We start from the raw sequence: 19,782 nt of genomic DNA on the forward strand, positions 1-19,782 counted from the left end.
CTCCCTGGAGCTTCTGTGTTGTTAGAACTTGCAACGGCTTTGCCTACAGAATTCTGGGCATTGTAGTTCGGCCATTGCAGAACTACAGTTCCCAGTAAGGCTGTGCACACTGTCGGCAATGGGGCCGGAGAAGCATAGCGCCCAGCTCTGGGAGCTGTGTGCGCTCCCAAAATCTGGCCATGTGCTAGCGTAAACCTAGGTTGGCGTAGATGTTTATAAAACCAAGTGGATAAGCTTGGACTATCCCTTTATGGGCACTGGAAGGAACACTAGCTAAGGAAACGGGAGAGCTCACTTGGGTGGGAAAGCAGCAGATAAAGAGTCCTTTGTTAAATATACACCCGGCTTGCAGGAGGGGTGGAGAGCTGGAGAGACTGAGTTTGGAATGAATGACAGCCTGGCATGCCTCATTGGATGCATTTCCAGAGGCAACAGAGCAGTGGCTGCAGAAGGATGTGCAAGAGCTGAGCAGCAGGGGTGGGGGAGATGTCTAAAACTTTTGCCAACTTCAGGCACAAGCTCGGGTAACACATGTATACCACGGATGTGGTGAATATTTATAAACTGCTTTTCAACAAAAACTTCCCAAAGCGATCAATAAAATGGCTCCCTGTCCCCAAAAGGGTCACAGTCTAAAAAAAAGAAACATTAGATATGACACCAGCAAAAGCCACTGGAGGGTTGATGTGCTGGGGATGGATAGGGCGATTTGCTCTCCCCCTGCTAAATAGAGAGAACCACCACCTTTAAAAGGTGCCTCTTTGCTCAGTTAGCAAGGAACTACGGCAATGTGTTGTTGCAGTTCTATACTCTCCTAATTTCGTTCTTTAAACGCTTCTTTTAAAAACACCTTAGGTTTTTTCTTTAGGTTTCGTGAAACTGATGCGTCTGCAGGTTGTGCGGAATCTGCTGGTACATCTCCTTTGCCTGCAAGTGCTCTGGTTACGCATCCATAAGAATAGTATTTCTAGTTCCTTTAGAAATAGATTAATCCATGGACTCCATTGTGTCTGGGGATGATGACGTTGTAGTCCAACAACATTGCAGGGGCCCAAATTTGAGAACTCTTGCTGTACAATGCTAGTTCACATTTTCAGGAAGCATTTAGGAACATAGGAAGCTGCTGTATACTGAATCAGACCATTGGTCTATCTAGCTCAGTATTGTCTACACAGACTGGCAGCGGCTTCTCCAGGATTGCAGGCAGGAATCTCTCTCAGCCCTATCTTAGAGAAGCCAGGGAGGGAACCTGAAACCTTCTGCTCTTCCCAGAACCACCTTAAGTGGTGCAGCGGGGAAAGGCTTGACTAACAAGCAGAAGGTTGCCGGTTCGAATCCCCACTGGTATGTTTCCTAGACTATGGGAAACACCTATATCGGGCAGCAGCAATATAGGAAGGTGCTGAAAGACATCATCTCATACTGCGTGGGAGGAGGCAATGGTAAACCCCTCCTGTATTCTTCCAAAAGAAAACCACAGGGCTCTGTGCGAGCCCGGAGTCGAAATTGACTTAATGGCACACTTTACCTTTACTCTTCCCAGAGCGGCTCTATCCCCTGAGGGGAATATCTTGCAGTGCTCACATGTAGTCTCCCATTCAAATGCAACCAGGGTAGACCCTGCTTAGCTAGGGGGACAAGTCATGCTTGCTACCACAAGACCAGCTCTCCTCTCTAATTTCTTCCTTTAAACATTGAGGGAAGAGCAAAACATGCTCTTTTCCTCCATTTTATGATTTTATTAAGTTTTGCAAATAATACAACGTAAAAAAATGTAAACAAGAATAAAAGTTTAACTTCCCTCCCATGCAACTATCCCCCATTCTTGCTCAAAAAGGAACCAAGTGCTATAAAGAATAATCTTTCCCAAGCTGATTAATACAAATGTTTAGTTCTGTAGTCAGTTGGTTTGTCTCCATTTAGAGGATGGCTCTTAAAAAAACAAGAGCACTAGCTACCACAGGGCTCAGCGGCAGGGCACGTGGTTTCCCCACAGAGAGTCCCAGGTTCAATCCCTGGCAGCATCTCCAGGGGTTGGAGGGAAGGACTCCTGCCTGAAAGCTTGGAGAGCTGCTGCCAGTCAGGGTAGGCAATTCTGCATTAGACTGACCAATTGTCATATTTTTATACCGCCTGATATGTAAATCTCTAGGCGGTATAAAGCAGCTTTCTATGTTCTGCTCCTCCAGAAAGTGATCTGACCTTTTCCTCCCTTGGCAGAACTGCATTTGCTGAATAGGTTTATCCATACCCGGAAACGGTTGCTTCACTGCCACAATGATCAATTACCTTGAAATTGTTTCCTGAAAGGAGGTATGGAAATCTATACATAAACAAGAACTGGCAATCAACAATCAACACACAAGAACTTCCCTTACTCCGTGTCAATTTCCAGCCATCCACGTTTACTGTCGTCCTTAACATTTCGCCGCAACATGGAACGAATATAGAATGGAACAAATGCAGCACCTCTTAGTTTCCTGTTCGTTTAAGATCTGCTTTATCGTCTCCCCTTCTCCCAGTTTCAGCTTAGAAAGCTATCTTCACGCTTAGACCGAACACCGCCTATTAATTTTCGACCAACCAAGACTACCTGCACACATTCACTTCCCCAAGGCGCTCCAGCTGATGGCCTCTCCTGCTGCTTGCAGAGCAGACCCTAAACACCTCGCGGGATATGAAGGAGAAAATAACGAGACCTTGGGTTGGAAAACCCATTTTCCTGCAGTCAGGGTGCCCGTTGTGACTGAAGCAATTCTTAGATAGATCTCATTCCCCCTCTCCCTTCTCTCCCCCGCCACCATGACACTCCCTCGCTTTCCAAAGTCTTCTGGAAGACTGGTGCAGACTCTGGCCTTGGCAACGTGTGGTCTACGTGGTACAGCCCGCTCGGCCATGCCTCTACCACCTCTTCTCCGGCCACCCGTTCAGCCTCAGCCGGCCTGCCTGCGCGCGCACTCTGCTCCAGCGCTTAGCCCCGAGCAACTCGCGGACAGCGGCTGCCCTGGCTACGGCTCGGGCGCAAAGCGCGCCCCTAGAGGCGGAGCTGGGCCGGGGCCCGCCCCTGCCACCTGCTCCGTTCCCAGCCACCCGCGCAGAGAGCGGGGAAGTGGTCGGAGCGGGTCTCCCCGCGGCGCGCTGCGACTGCCGGCTCGCCTTGCGCAAGGCTGGCCGCTCCCTTGAGAGCTCAGCGCCGCCAGAGGGCGGGGACGCCGCTCGCTCGCTCGCTCGCCCCCCGGGCGGACAGCCCCTTTCCGCTTTTGACTCACGCACTCCTCGGCAGGGCTCCTCGCGCGCGCACAGCCGGGGCGAAGGGAAGCGTCCGCATGCCTGCCTCGCGGAGCCACCGAGGTGAGTCGGGGCGCGCGGCCGCTGCCCGCTCCGTGCGCCCTGGGCGGGGCGGCGGCCCCAAACGACACGCGGGGTTCCTGCGCGTGACCCCCGCCCCCGCCCGCGCGAGCCTTGCCTTCCCGCGCCAGGTGGAGCGGGGCTGTGTGCGCCAAGTGGCGCGCCGCTCGCAGTTTGCGCTCGCCGAGGGCTTTGCGCTCGCCTCGCGCGCGCTGCCCCGGCCGCCGCCTCCTCCTCCTCTCAATGATTGCGGGTTGTTGCCCCGACGGTGGTGGGCGGGGAGGAGCGAGGGGGGCCACTCAGCACGCGCAAGGCTGCTCCCACCCCACCCTTTCCTCGTCTCCCCCTCCTCCCTTTCTTCACTCCAGTCCAGCCGGGTCCGAGCGGAGGGGAGACGCCTTTAGCCCCTTGGCGCCGCTAGCCCGTCGAGCAGTGCGTCTCAGGCTGGGGTCCCCAGGGGGACTGCAACTCCCATCATCCCCATCACAAAGGCTTCTTGCCCCGGGGATGATGGGAGTTGTAGTCCGACACATCTGGCGGGGGGGGGTATCCCTCCCACCCACCCAACCACCCCAGAAGCCCGGCCGTAGAGGAGAGGCTGCCTCCGAACCCAGCCCGACCTGCAGCTGTTCAGATTAGAAGTCTCGCCGAGTTCCGTTGGGCTTGCTCTCTCCTGTAACCACCCCGGGTGCAGAAGAGAGGGGAACTCGCTTGAAGAGCAGCTCTTCAGCCCTTTTTTGGCTAGGGGAGGAAAGGCACCTGGCAGTGGGGTGGGTGCGGGGAATATGCATTTAGGGGGCAGAGTGGGGAAGCATCTGCTTAGCATGCAGAAGGTCCCAGGTGCCATCCCTGGCAGCATCTCCGGGAAGGGCTGGGAGAGACTCTGGCCTGGAACCGTGGAGAGCCGCTGCCAGTCAGTGTAGGCAATGCTGAGCCGGGTGGACCAATGATCTGACTCAGTAAATGGCAGCTTCCTCTGTTCCTCACGGTGGTGACGTTCAGTAAAATGAATGAGAAGGGGGACTCCTTAAATACTTAGGAGGGACCTGCACCCCTGCTAGTAACTGAGTAACAAGATACCTTTTCAAAGTGGTGACTCTCCTGTTTTGTGTAGAGCAGGGATTCTCAGCGTTGGGTCCCCAGATGTTATTGGACTTCAACTCCCATAATCCCCAGCCAAAGGCCACTGGGCCTGAGGATTATGGGAGTTGAAGCCCAACAACATCTGGGGACCCAACGTTGAGAATCCCTGGTGTAGAGCAACTGTCCTATCCAACCCCAGCCCAGCATCCTTCCAGTGGTTGTTCCTAGTGTCTTATATTTCCTTTTGGATTGTAAGCCTTTATGTGTCAGGGAACCATCTTTATTTGTTTGTAAACTTTGTAAATCTTTGGTTGTTGTTACAAAGCGGTATATAAATATTATTTTTGTGTGACAAAGCATTATATAAATCCATACAATGATGATTAAATGTGCTTTGAGTTGCCGTCTAAATAATCACTGGTTCCTCCCAAATATCTGGGATGATGGGGGAGGGCTTCCTTGGAAATTAAACTAGGGGTGTGTGTGGAATGGCCAGTCCAGGCTTGCGTTGGGGATCAACCTCAGAATTGACTTTCAGTATTGTAAGAAGAGCGTTTCTGGAGTTGTGAATTGCCCCGAGCAGTAGTGTACTGGAGGGGTGTGGTATAAATGTGTTAAATAAATAAGCAGACCAAGGGATGTGGAGACATTTCTTCTCCAAAGTGGAAATTTCTTTTGAATGTTCAGAGTTCCTCTCAAGGAAAATCTCAAAATCCTCTTTGAGGCTCCTCCCAATCTGAAAATTATCTATGGATTTTCTGGATTCCTTCCTATTTCGGAGAACTCTCTAAATTTTTCCGCACATCATCTAGTTCGGCATTCTGTTCGCTGCAGCGGCCAACTGGGTGTCTCTGGGATGCAGGAGCATGAAGGCAACTGTGCTCCCTTACTGTGTATCATTGCCTTTCCCCTCAACCATTATCCAGAGATATACTACTACTGCAAATGGAGGTTCAGTTTAGGTATTTTTATTTCTGGCTGGTAGCTACTGATAGATTTTTCTTCCATAAGCAGAGCCCTACTGGACCAAGGAAGAGTCCATCTAGTCCAGTACTGTTACCTACAGTGGGTCAACCAGTTGTCTCTGGGAAGCCCACAATTAGGGCAGTATCCAGGCCATAACCCTTCCCTGTGACTTGTTCCCTAGCAGCGTTTCAGATATACTGCCTCTGAACATGGAAGTTCTATTTGTGACAGACTTCTCCATCAATTTATTAAAAAGCCATCTAAGTCAGAAATCACCGGGTGAGCACCCCCTGTTGATGCATTTTGTGAAAAAGTCCTTTATTTTCTCTGTCCTAAATCTGTAACCAGTCAGTTTTATTGGTTGACCCTGAGTTGCAATATTTCTATAAGAGGGGGAAAACTTTCCCTGAATTATGCATCATTTACAAACTACTATTCTGTTTCCTTCAGGTGTCTTTCCCGGCACACCCAAATTAAGCAAACCCCTGACTTTGAACCATTCCTCCTTGAGAAATGGCTTACACCTTTTAGTTGTCCTTTTCTGCACCTTTTCTAATTCTTCCATAGATTGCATTTGCAGTCTATTGCCAAGAATATGTGAAGTAGCAATAAGGAAAAGGGCCTGTGAGCATGTGCAGAGTGCCTTTCCTCACCGCTCACTAGTGACTCTCTTCCAGGTGCTTCTTCCCACCCATAGGCAGGGCTTAACCTGAGCTTGCACTCCCTAGGGCTCACCCCAAAAGGCTGTGGTTCAATTTCAGAAGAACAGCACCCCTGAACATGTGCAGAATGCATTCCTCCTGCACTGCTGAATAACCACAGCGAGCCTCTCGGCACATCTGCAGCTGGGTGCGTGTGAGGAAAGGTTTACAAACTGCAGTTTCAGTTTGACTCTTCTCCCTTTGTCGGTAGTTGTTTCAGGAGACAAAATGAGAGTTAAAGATCGCCTGCTGTTTCTCTTTCCCCCGTTCTTTACTATTTACGGGTGCTCCACTCGTGGCGTCTTTTAATTCTTAAAATAAAATGGGTTATTTGAAAAGCTTATTGCAGCATGCAGCACTGGGACAACCTCTTCCTCTCCGTTTATGCTTTGTTTCTGTAGGAATGATAGGGTAGCAAACTTTCTGGCTTGCTGCATCTGTTGGCCAATCTGCGTTGTAATCTGTTCAGTATGGCACTGTTCATCCCCCCCTCCAACTTTTTTTTTTTTTTTTTGGCATTCATTTCCTTTTGATGTAGAAGTTGCTGCATTTTGCAAGCCTCCCAGTATTGAGCGTGTCTCAAAGGAACAGAAGACAAAGGTTTTATGCTTTTGTTGAAAAGAAGTGAGGAATTAACAACTTGGGCCAAACTTTGCATTTTCTCAGTGAGGACAGCACCTGATGGGATCATGTCTTGCCTGAACAAAGTGTGTTTAGCTTTTAATTTCTTAAAAGTATGCTTTTGATGGCAGAAAATAAGCCTTCCTTTCCTGGAGGGGAATGTGATGTTTTCTCTGTACAGTTACTGTGACGAGACAGGGGTTATGCTATGCTTTCCTGGGATCTACCCTCACTAGAGAGATTGCTCTGATCCCCATTTAGGAGCGCGCCGCTCCCTCGAGGTAGGCTGCCACCCGCTGAAGACTGATCTAAAGCCACTGACCAGGTTTAGACACGGCTTCAACAACCTAGAACTATCTGGGTTTAGACACGGCTTCAACAACCTAGAACTATCTGGCTTGGGACCTACAGGCACTGTACAGTCCACACAACCATCTCTGGACAACAATATCGTATTCTGACAACAACTCAACAGTCGCGTGTGACCTTACGAGGAACGTGGGGAAGAGTTTTGCAAGCAACCCTCCCGAACCATCTCTGGTTACTAACTGCGAGCTGCCAAAATCTTTCAGTCCTCTGTATCTGCTATTGTTTTAAAACACTCTGATTGATATGAGCCCCATTCAGACATTATAATGTACCTGCATACAGGGGTCTGTAGAGATATACGTGTATTTCTGTACATGACCCTACCTGCATTCATTTAAAAAGTTGACCTCTCCCACAAGGCCCTCAAACGAGTGCACAAAGTTGCCCCCCTCAGATAGGAAATGTACTACTGTACATGGGTTCAGCACAATGTGTGCATAATTAACTTTGCATGCATACAGATCTCTCTGTGTGTGTATTCTGTTAGGTTTTAACTTGTTTGTGTTCTCTTTGTTGTGCACTCGTTTGAGGGCCTTGTGGGAGAGAAAAGTGGTATGGAAATATAATAATAAGCCAAAAGAAAAAAGAGAGAGCCTGTTTGGATTCATAGTTTCTACAATCTGTATCACATGGAAGAATATCAGAACAACACTCGTTTCCCAGTGCTGGCTGACTGAGTGGAACTGCCTCCTTTGAATCTGTACGAGAAAAACATGCAAGGCTTATGTAGCTCATGGCTATGATGAGTGCGTGTTACGTCCATTGTGGTGTATATGGTGCTGTGATCGCAAGTATGGTCACCTTTGCTAAGCAGGGTTTGCCTTGGTTTGCATTTGGATGGGAGACTACATGTGATCACTGTCAGATATTCCCCTTAGGGGATGAGGACATAGCTCAGTGAAAGAATATCTGTGTGCTTCCATGCAGAAGGTCCCAGGTACACTCCCTGGCAGCATCTCCAGGTAGGGCTGGGAAAGACTCCTACCTGAAACTTTGGAGAGCTGCTGCCAGTCAGAGTAGACAGTACTGAGCTAGATGGACCAGTGGTCTGACTCTGTATAAGGCAGCCGCTTTCTATGTTTCTAGAAGCCTTTTCAGAACTACCACTGGGTGCACTTTCCTGTGCATGTACTAATGGAACAGTCTTCATGTGGCCTGCACACTTCTTTATACATGAGATTGCAGGAAGCCCCCCACTTAAAAATAGGGGACCAAAATTTCATTTGTAAGTTGGATGTTAACAACCCGAAACGCATATAGTTCCAAAAGTGACATCTTGTTGGTATGTGCAGATTGGCGTTTGTAAGTTGGGGACTTCCTTACATTACATAGCTTTGTTTGTATGTACAGATGTGTGTAAACCGGATGCCTGTAATTTGGGGAGTGCCTCTGCTATGCTTGCAAGAAAAACCTAATGTTTTAATGTGACCTTTGTGTACAACAGTTTCTTTCTCTTTGCTCTGTGAAATGTTCTTGTAAAAAGATAATATGAAATGTTGTGTCTTAGGCACATGTAGATCTTACAGCAAACCAGGCAGACCAGAGGTGAGTGATTCACAACGCCATGAGAGACGTAGATGACAGATGACCCACAGCAGGGGGGAAAAACCTAGATGGTGATGCTTGCCAGAACACGTTTCCAAATGTGAGACGTCATCTCGCATCAGCCAGTATTAGTAAGCTGGTTTTGAGACGTAAAATGTGGTAGAAATTGTTTAAGTTCGTGGTGGTGGTGTGTTTGTTGCTTTCCACCCACAGGAAGCCGCGCCCTCTAGTCTCCGTCCCAGTATGGGGATAAAAGTACTCCCCTTACAGGTAAGGATTGCAACAATATAATAAACATGAAGCTCTTTGCTTGCTCGAAAAAAGTACTATATAATTATTAATTAATAATTCTTAGTAAGTTAGTATTAGGCACCTAATGGTGCAGCAGGGAAATGGCTTGACTAGCAAGCCAGAGGTTGCCGATTCGAATCCCCGCTGGTATGGTTCCCAGACTATAGGAAACACCTCTATCGGGCAGCAGCGATATAGGAAGGTGCTGAAAGGCATCATCTCATACGGCACGGGAGGAAGGCAATGGTCAGCCCCTCCTGTATTCTGCCAAAGACAACCACAGGGCTCTGTAGCTTCCAGGAGTAGACACCGACTTGATGGCACAACTTTATCTTTAAGTTATTATTATTATTGGGTAAGTGGTAACTTCATGCCACCGGCAGCTAGACTGGTTCATGGAGGATGAACCAGTCCATTTGTGAAGGATGGTTTGTAGTGGGATGTATCTCTTTCCCCCTCTTCTTCCACTCCTGCTTGGTCTGCAAACAAAAACAAACATCCTCTGCATTTAACATCCCTGCTACAGGGTACACAGTAGCTGTAGGTACTGCCCATTTGCTTTTAAATGTGGAATGAAGTTGCGTATTGCAGTAACGATCTGATCTCTTTTGCATCTGGTCAGCTGCTGACTGCAGCATTACATGTGCTGCTCAGTGTGATAATGTGACTCATAGGAACATAAGAAGCTGCCTTATACTGAGTCTGACCCTTGGTCCATCCAGCTCAGTATTGTCTTCACAGACTGGCAGCAGCTTCTCCAAGGTTGCAGGCAGGAATCTCTCTCAGCCCTATCTTGGAGATGCTGCCAGGGAGGGAACTTGGAACCTTCTGCTCTTCTCAGAGCGGCTCCATCCCCTGAGGGGAAGATCTTACAGTGCTCACACATCAAGTCTCCCATTCATATGCAACCTGGGCGGACCCTGCTTAGCTAATGCTTGCTACCGCAAGACCAGGTCTCCTCTCTGTCAAACATGGTGCATATCTCAGCCTAAGCTCTCAAAAAATGCTTCTGGGAGCAGAGCTCCAGCAGGCAATTAGAGGCATCTGGAGCCACACTGGGGCGTGCAGCTGCTCTGGTGGTAGCTAGCATAAATGGTTGCCTTTGCTAAGCAGGGTCTGCCTAGGTTTGCCTTTGGATGGATGACTGCATAGATATTCTCCTTTGAGGATTGGGCCAGAGCTCAAGGGAAGAGCATCGGTTTTGCACACAGAAGGCCCCAGGTTCACTCCCTTGCGACATCTCCAGGTTGGGCGGGGGGTGGGGAGACCCTTGCCACCTTACAGAGCTGCTGCCAGTCAGTGTTAACAATACTGAGCTAGGCAGACCAGTGGTCTCACTCAGTATAAAGCAGCTTTCCTTTGTTCCTGTGTTCCAGCACAGGTGTCTGGAGCCGCAGGAAGAGAACCAGCAGGAACAGACAACAGTGTGGTGCTAGTGGAAGTCAGTGGAAAGCCAGGGGTGAGAGTGGGCGCACTGGTGGTGGAAGCCAGCTGTTGGCATGTGTTCCTCCCGCCGGCAGCCCCACCACCACGCCCCCTGCCTGGGTTGGACTTCAGACCCAGGGAGTGTGGCTGGGGTGCCAGGCGCGGCCCCTGATTGGCGGTGGCCCAGGTTCTTTGAACCCGTCTGCTTAATGGTGGCTCCATCCCTGAGTGGGCGGGAAGTCAAGATGGAGCTCATAAATCACAGGTCTTAGGTGCAGCATTGGCTGTGATCCCTGAATGTGGGGAACAGCCCCGCCTGAGCTAGATGCCTTTATAAGAATAGTTAAATATGATTATTTGTTGTTCTCACGTGGAAGCTGAAGGTCTGTCCTGATGCACGGCTGTAGCCCACTCGCATCTTCCCAGTAACAGCCAGTAAGAGAAATGTGTGGTTTGGTATCGCATAATCATGTACGGTGTCTGGTGGCTATAGGCCGCCTCCAGCCTCAGAGGCATGATGCCTCTCAATACCAGTTGCAAGGGAGCAACAGCAGGAGAAGGGGCATGCTTCTTGGAGGCATCTGGTGGGCCACTGTGTGAAACAAGATGCTGGACTAGATAGAGCCTGGGCCTGATCCATCAGGGATGTTCTTCAGTGTTTCCTCTATCCCCCCCCCCATCTGTGTGCGGAATGAGTTGCGTTTTGGGTGGGGTGGCAGTATCAAGGCAGTGTGTGCGCATGTGCATTCAGAGTGGGGCCTTCCTGATTCAGCCTGAGCAGGATCTAAAACTAACTGAGCGGACATCAAAAAACATGTGAGCGTGCACGCACACACACACACACACACACACGCCTTGGCAGGGTTTCTCAACGTGTGAGTCCCCAGATGTAATTGTACTTCAACTCCCATAATTCCCAACCAAAGGCCACTGGGGCTGGGGATTATGGGAGTTGAAGTCCAATAACATCTGGGGACCCACATGTTGAGAAACCCTGCTAGAGGGAGCACTGCTGTTCTTAAGTTCTTCCTCACCCCCTGCAAGCATCCGCCTGGGAATGAGAATGAGAATAGGAATGGAGGGAGCACAGACCTCGATGGCATCACATCACATGTTTGTTTTGCTAGATGCTAATTTGGAAGTGCGTATTGCAATGTTTGGTTGGGCTCCAGGGGTGTTACCTTTCCCTAATAGGGCTTCAATAATCTAAAATATCCCAACGGAGTGTGGACACTGTGCTGATAAATGGACTAAGTTCTCTTCCTCTTTTAGTGCACTGTCTTCAAGTTTTAAAATGTCTTCTCCCCTGAGTCCTTTTATGAAAGCTAAAGCAGGATTAATCATTAAACCACCTCCTTAAAAAAAAAAAGTGTTTGATATAGGATTTTTTTTTTTTTAAACTACCCAAGAATGAGCAATTGCCTAGGAGGAAGGTGTCACCTTGACAGCACCCTATTCAGAGTAGGATGGAGAATATGCAGATCCTACTTCAAAATGGTGTGCCTCATGCTTGCAGGATAAGTTCCATAATTGCTTCTTTCTTTCTTCTGAAAAAAGCAATGAAATTTAAAAGAGTTGAAATATGATTGTGAATATATTTCCCTCTGTCATGCTGTAATTCAGAGGACTATTTCTAGTCTGCGAAGGCGGCTGTTGAGTCCCATTTAGTAAGTTAGGATGGGGGATAAGGCCTGGTCTATCTACGCATTCAGCAGAATGACATGGTAGAGTGGACTGAACCACTTCAGACTCAAAAGTGGATGATCCAGTTTTTGAATGTTCTTCTGCATAAAAAACACTCCCCACAAGTAGAGCCGGGGCCTTTTCAGTTGTGGCCCTTTGGCTTTGGAACACGCTTCCGGAAGAGCTTTACCATGCTCCCTCCCTCAGAGTTTTTCAGAAACAATTGAAGACACATCTTTTTAGAGAGGCCTTTTAATATTTTATCTGCTGCTCAAAAATGTAGACAAGCTTTTTTTATTAATATGTGGTTAGAGTGCTGGACTAGGACCAGGGAGACCTGAGTTCAAATCCCTATTCAACCTTGATACTTGCTGGGTGACTCTAGGCCAGTCACTTCTCTCTCAGCCTAACCTACTTCACAGGGTTGCTGTGAGGAGAAACTTAAGTATGTAGTACACCGCTCTGGGCTCCTTGGAGGAAGAGCGGCATATAAAATGTAATAAATAAATAAATATACCGCCAACTACTGGTCTCCAGGTGGTATAAAGTTGTGCTGTCAAGTCGGTGTCAACTCCTGGTGACCACAGAGCCCTGTGGGTTTTTTTGGTGGAATACAGGAGGGGTTTGCCACTGCCATCTCCTGCGCAGTATGAGATGATGCCTTTCAGCATCTTCCCATATCGCTGCTGCCTGATAAAGGTGCTTCCCATAGTCTGGGAAACATACCAGCGGGGATTCGCACCGGCAACCTCTTGCTCCCTAGGCAAGTTACTTCCCCGCTACACCGTTAGATGGCTCCAGGCAATTTACAACAATGTTAATAAAGAGAGGACTTCTTCACTCTAGTCTCTACCTGGAATGCAGTCCTCTTTTTAAATGGAGTTCTCTTATAAGAATATTGGATAAATGCCCCTGAAGAAATCTTACGTCTGAAACGCGTTGGGCACATCTACACATATTAATAAAGAAGCTTGTCTACATTTTGGAGCATCTTAAGACTGGGTCTTTTTTAATGCTATCTTACAGACCACAGTCACTCCACCCACCCACGTCCTCTCACCTGTTCCTTAACAGGGTACCCTGGAGGGAGAAGCCGGGACCAAACTGGGCCACCAGCCTCTGCCAACTAATTCTCTTTGATCCATACCAGGTGGGCCCCTTCATCCGTAATCAAATCATGGATGATTTCTGACTTTTTCTGGACTGACAAAGAAGCAATTTGAGGCACTGTGAGTGCTTGGCACTGCTCCCCAAGGTCAAAGAGTTGGCAGGACAGCCATAAGGGGAAACAGCTATTCGGTTTCTGATTCCCCTTCCCCTAATGGCCTGCTGACAATGGAAACACACACGCACACACACACCCCTCCAGTCTCCCATCTCCAGACAAGCCTAGACACATTATAGACCAAGACTCAACCAGTGGTCCCTCTAATTTTTTTCATCTCTGTACGGAATGAGTTTTGTTCTGGGTGGCAGTATCAAGGCATGGTGTATGCACATGCATTCAGAGTGGGGCCTTCAACCTCAGCAGGACCTAAAGTTAACTGAGCGGACATCAGAAAACTTGTGAGTGCGCGCATGTGCGCACGCCTTAGAGGGAACAGTAGACTCAACAACCAAAGCGCTCTCAACATCAGCTTCCACTTCTGAAACAGTCATAAAAAATATGTCCATAGCTTGGTCATTACAGTGGCAATGGGTGCCTTTTAACCCTCCTTGAGTAGATAACCAGTGTATCTTTCCTGGATCAGGTGGGTTTGGTGTTGCAAGCTCAGTTCTGTCTTTCTTTAGTGTTCATTAGGCAGGTTCACACAACCATTAAAATCGGGTTAAGAGGTGAGTTACCTAGGTTTGCTTGATTGTGAGAACCTGTGCTTTCCCCTTCAGCCCAGGCTGGCTGTGGCAGATCTACCCAGATTTTGTGCCCAGGGTTTTACTGAGGGTGGAGGACACCCTGATAATTTGGTCATGTGAACGAACCTGTACCCCATTCCTACTGGTACATGCCACGCCGTCACCTACACGGCAACAACCATTGACCCCTGAGCCTAGAGTGGCCATCTCCTGCTCCTTTGGCCCTAGTGGGAGGACAGCTGCTGATGTCACTAAGCTTTTTCAGTCTGCTGGCAGGGCAGAGGATCCTGGGAATGCACCTGGGCCCTCGGAGGACCTTCCAAGAAGCGTTGGAACCTGCAGCTGCCGATTTTGGCAGCGGAGCTCATGCCAGCTGTGATGGTTTGCCTGCTGTGTTCGTGGAGTCCAGCAGAGATGTTGATCGTGTGCTGCTTGCAGGGCATCTTGCCTGCTGGGCTCCTACCCACCCTGAAACGGCCATGAGGACCGGCTTATTGAATCGGCTTTGGCTCCGATATGAACCTTCGGTTGGATGACAGCAACATTTGCTGCTGTTTCTGGGCTCCTAGCTTGCTCCCCCCCTCCCCGCCCGTTTCAAATGCTTTGCCTCCCTTGCTGATTACTTAGTTTCTTTAGAAGCTAATTGTGAAGAGGTTTGTCAAAGGCCCATTGAAAGTCTGAATAAATTACTCCAGCTGGTTCTCTTTTATCCTCTGCTTCAACTGGCTGTTATAGCAGACCTGAGATACTGTTTGTCCTTTGTAAGTCCTCACAATGGAGACCTTAGGAAGGGGATTTCTCCTCTGGTCTTGCTTGCGCAGAAGCAGGTCCCACTGAGTTCAAGAGGGCTCTCACCCCCGCTTCCCCCGCCCAAATAAGCATGCCCCAGATTGCAGCCTAGATTCATGTGCAACTTTGGACATTTTCCTTCAAGCTCAGGCCTTGATCCAGGTGGGAGGGGTGGATCTACAGCTCCTTTTCTCTTCCAGATTGTGCTCTGGGAGCAAAAGAAGAAAACAGGGCAGCTTACACAACCCAGATTGCTTCATTTGACTTCCTTGTTCCATTTATACACATTTTTTTTTTTTTGGTCTGTGGGGTTGAAGTAGTGGGTGGGGATGAAGGAAAAAAACGTTAGCCCATAGAATGCATTGGGGAAGGACAAGAAGATGTGGGTGATGGAGGCCCTGCCTTACCCTTTGGATACTGGAAGTCTGATAGAAAGCCTTTGCACATTCAGATCTTGCAGAGAGATCTGAGGACCAGCAACATTGTTTTACAAACTGGGAGATCTCTGGTATCATTTAAGCACATTCGATTGGGAATTGGGAGCTCTCTCTACAGATCATTGCTCGGCAAAAAATGCATGGGGGCGGTCGGCTCACCCTCTGGGTCAGTCCCCCCCCCCCGTGGATTTGCGCTCTTTCGCCTTCGCTTTCCTCCCTGCCCTTGTGCTCAGTGCCCCTCCCTCCCTCCCTCCCCAGGTTCATTAAACCATCATTTGCTGTTGCCTCTGAACTGAACTTCTGACGGTTTGCACAAAACCCTAGTTTGCACCAGGGGGCCCCCAACCTGTGGCTCTCCAGATGTGGGACTACAGCTCCCATCATCTCCAGCTATGATTTATTGTGTCTGGGGATGATGGGAGCTGTAGTCCAGCGACCTCTGAAGGGCCCCAGGTTGGGAACCCCTAGTTTACACTACTTGTGTCCTTCTGCTTGGCGTACCTCACAACTTGCTCTACATACTTTAATGCTTCCACTTTGCGTGCAGAAGGTCCTGGGTTCCGTCCCTGACAGCAGCATCTCCAGGTAGGGCTGGGAGAGACTCCTGCCTGGAACCTTGGAGAACTGCTGCCAGTCAGTGTAGACAAGACTGAGCTAGATGGATCTATGGTTTGATTTGGTAGAAGGCAGCTTCCTAGGGTCTGGATTGCAAACCATGGTTTGATTAAACCAGGGACAGAATCAGAGAGGGTTGAGTGTGTCTGTGTGTATATTAGGCAGCACCAGCCCGTTGCTGTTGATGCTTGAGGCAAGCAGCAGTCGTGCCTTCTGCTCCTGTGCCAGCCCAGGTGCCAGCGATGGGATGAGCCGCCATTGCTGGCTGTTCGCACAGCAGAGGCAGCGTGGTGCGTGCCTCTGTCGGCACTCGCTGTCCGCTTCTCTGGGCTGCTTTGTCAACACAGTTTCACACCGCCCCCGCCCCCGTCTATTCCCTTCACCACCGAGGGGGAAGAGAGCTGGCCTTGTGGCAGCAAGCATGAATTGCCCCCTTTGCTAAGCAGGGCCCACCCTGGTTGCATATGAATGGGAGACTAGAAGTGTGAGCCGCTCTGGGGAGAGCAGAAGGTTCCAAGTTCCCACCATGGCAGCATCTCCAAGATAGGGCTGGGAGAGAGACTCCTGCCTGTGACCTTGCAGAAGCCGCTGCCAGTCTGTGTAGACAATATCGAGCTGGATGGACCAAGGGTCTGACTCGGTATATGACTGCTTCCTAGGTTCCTATGTAAGAGTGTCAGATGGGCGAACGAAGGAGGCAGGGGGTGTGGCCAGTGAGGGGGTAAGGTGCTGCGGGGAAAACATATTTATTTATTTATTTATTTAGTCATTCATTCATTCATTCATTCACATTTTATATCCCACCCTTCCTCCAAGGAGCCCAGAGCAGTGTACTACATACTTGAGTTTCTCTTTCACAACAACCCTGTGAAGTAAGTTAGGCTGAGAAAGAAGTGACTGGCCCAGAGTCACCTAGCAAGTCTCATGGCTGAATGGGGATTTGAACTCGGGTCTCCCCGGTCCTAGTCCGGCACTGTAACCACTACACCATGCTGGCTCTCATCTCAAAGAGACTTGGTGAGGTGGATTGCTGCAAGAAAGAGGCAGGTGAGGTGGATTGCTCCAAGAATTACATGATGATGCATGTGAAGCATTTTGAATACTCAGCATTGTACAAAAGTTAAATATACTTCATCCTCATTAGTTACTGACTCTTCCTGTAATGTGATGGTGGCCCTACAGGTTTCTGCCCCACATACTTTGGTTGAAGAGCGGTATATAAAAATTTGTAGTTGTAGTAGTACCTTTCACCTATTGGAAAAAAGAAATAAGGTGTGCTAAAGGTAAAGTGTGCCGTCGAGTCGGTCTCGACTCCTGGCGCCCACAGAGCCCTGTGGTTGTCTTTGGTAGAATACAGGAGGGGTTTACCATTGCCTCCTCCCGCGCAGTATGAGATGATGCCTTTCAGCATCTTCCTATATCGCTGCTGCCCAATATAAATGTTTCCCATAGTCTGGGAAACAAACCAGCGGGGATTTGAACCAGCAACCTCCGGCTTGCTAGTCAAGTCATTTAGGAAGAACATAGGAACATAGGAAACTGCCATATACTGAGTCAGACCACTGGTCTATTTAGCTCAGTATTGTCTTCACAGATTGGCAGCGGCTTCTCCAAGGCTGCAGGCAGGAATCTCTCTCAGCCCTATCTTGGAGATGCCGCCAGAGAGGGAACTTGAAACCTTCTGCTCTTCCCAGAGCAGCTCCATCCCCTGAGGGGAATATCTTGCAGTGCTCACACATCAAGTCTCCCATTCATATGCAACCAGGGCAGACCCTGCTTAGCTATGGGGACAAGTCATGCTTGCTACCACAAGACCAGCTCTCCTCTCCTTTTCCCCGCTGTGCCATTATGTGGCTGTGTGCTATGCCATGGTTATTTCAACAAGATAGCAGAATGTCTAGCAATCAACGTGCCTCACATTCCTGAGAAGATCTGGGGAGTTGCAATCAGTGGCTTGTTACTGGTTCCCTCTTCTCCCCGCTTTTGTACTGTATGGATTTCTGGCCAAGCCAAAAACACAAGTCCTGTAGTGCAATGCTCACAGTGCATTTTGCATCTGCCAGGAAACTGACTTAACCACAGTGTTGTGTTTTTAGAACCTTAGCTTGCCTTTCCCCATAAGGGTAGCCTCAAGTCATTGAAAGTATTGCTAAGAAATGGGGGCGGGGTTGGGCTTTAATCTTGGATGTGTCTGTCTGAAGGCAGCCTTTAGAAAGTCTTAGGGTTATGCCTTCTCCTGTTACGGTGTCTCATTATGCGATGATTGATTCTGATGGACTGGAAAAAGATACTGGAATCTGTGCCTGGCTACAGCGATTGGAATGCATGAACTAAAGAATATCATTTTTCTTAATGGGTTGTCAGAGCTTGTAGTGGCAAACCACTAAAGTCAGTGGGAGCCTTGTTGTTGGTTTAAATGTGGCGTGGGTTGCTCAAGAGACTATGCATGTTTACTTGGGAGTAAATCCCATTCAGTTGAGTGGTGCTTACTCCCTAGGAGGTGTGTCTTGCAGGCAGAGTTTTGTAGCAATCCGTGTTCTGAGGTCTTTAGTAGATTATTTTTCCTTTCAGCTTTGGATAGAGAGGAGTTGGGATCCAGGCAATGGGAAGTCTGTAAAAGGCATTTGCAGTCTTAAAAAGCCTGTGTAGAGACTGGCATTTGTTCTTTTCAGAAAAGGAGTTCTTTCCGCCGCCGCATTCACCAAATGCAAATCTTAAACTTTTGGAGCACATGCTGCACTGAATAAGTTTGTCATGGCAATCATTTGTTGCAAGAAAGAACAGCCTTGTGAAACTAACAGTGGAATAAATTAGTGCAGTAGTGATAGTAATAATTTGACTTTAAAGAGCAGCATGACACAAATGAGGAGACCTTATTCTAAGTCAGTGCATTGGTCCATCCCGCTCAGGATGGTCTGGTTTCAGGCAGGAGTCTCTCCCAGCCCTACCTGGAGATGCCAGAAACTGGGACCTTCTGTGTGCAAGCAGATCCTCTGCTACTAAGCTGTGGCCCGATCCCCTAAGGGGAATATCTTACGGTGTTCACATGCAGTCTCCCTCCCATCCAAATGCAAACCAGGGTAAACAATTCATGTTTGCTACCTCAGCTCTCCTCCCCAAGTGTGTGAGCTATGCTTTTTTAAATAGTTTCCTTTTCCAGCTGTGGAATGTGTAGGCTGCAGTCCTATCAAGCAGGAGTGTCCAAACTTGGCTCTCCAGGTGTGGTTGAACTCCCACCATCCCTAATTTGCACCTAATAATGGTTTTCCAATCCAATTCAATCTTTATTACGGTCATAGACCAGAGTATAATTGTTTTTAATCTGACTTTTTTTTTAAAAAAAATTATTACGTGTATCTGTATCTGTGTTATTGTTGTAAGCTGCCCTGAGCAGTTTTGCACTAGAAGGGTGGGGTATAAATATTTTAAATAAATAATAAAAAACATCTGGGAATCTCTGTTACAGGGAACACTGTTGACTAAGTATAGCTTACCCGAGGGCTTGACAAATCTCAGGCTTCAGAGAGCCATGGCGCCTAGAAATTTGACTGTGACACCTAGGCTAGGATATTCAGAGGTAGAGTTATTTAATGAAATCTTTGTCCCAGGCAGGATGTTTCTGTTCTAAATAGCCTGTAAAAGGGATAAATAGACGCCCATTTACTTCCCCACCTTCATAATCTCTGTCTCAAAATCCTGTAATTTTGTCAAGTGCCCATAGTCTGGCTTCTAAATTTTTGGGCTGGCACCTAGACCCAAAGAGCCAGTGTGGTGTAGTGGCTAGAGTGCTGGACTAGGACCGGGGAGACCTGAGTTCAAATCTCCATTCAGCCATGATACTAGCTGGGTGACTCTGAGCCAGTCCCTTCTCTCTCAGCCTAACCTACTTCACAGGGTTGTTGTGAGGAGAAACTTAAGTATGTAGTACACCGCTCTGGGCTCCTTGGAGGAAGAGCGGGATATAAATGTAAAAATAAATAAAATAAAATAAAATAAAATTTGTTAAAACCTGGCTTATCCCATATATATATATATAATGAATTATGTTATGTGCA

General features: G+C 48.4%; 1 protein-coding gene across 3 annotated transcripts in view; it reads left to right on the forward strand.

Moving 5' to 3' along the window:
* The first annotated feature begins 3,085 nt into the window (after window positions 1-3,085).
* The window catches only part of ADCY7 (adenylate cyclase 7), a 97,729-nt gene continuing 81,032 nt past the window's right edge, over window positions 3,086-19,782 (forward strand). For 2 of the 3 annotated variants that reach the window (XR_008311239.1, XM_053270855.1), the window contains exon 1: window positions 3,086-3,351. The gene's annotated coding sequence lies outside the window, so the exon portion shown is untranslated. The remainder of the gene's footprint in view (window positions 3,352-19,782) is intronic. The other variant, XM_053270857.1, reaches the window with a different exon arrangement.

Source organism: Hemicordylus capensis, chromosome 9 (assembly GCF_027244095.1).
Source record: "Hemicordylus capensis ecotype Gifberg chromosome 9, rHemCap1.1.pri, whole genome shotgun sequence".
Lineage (NCBI taxonomy): Eukaryota > Metazoa > Chordata > Lepidosauria > Squamata > Cordylidae > Hemicordylus > Hemicordylus capensis.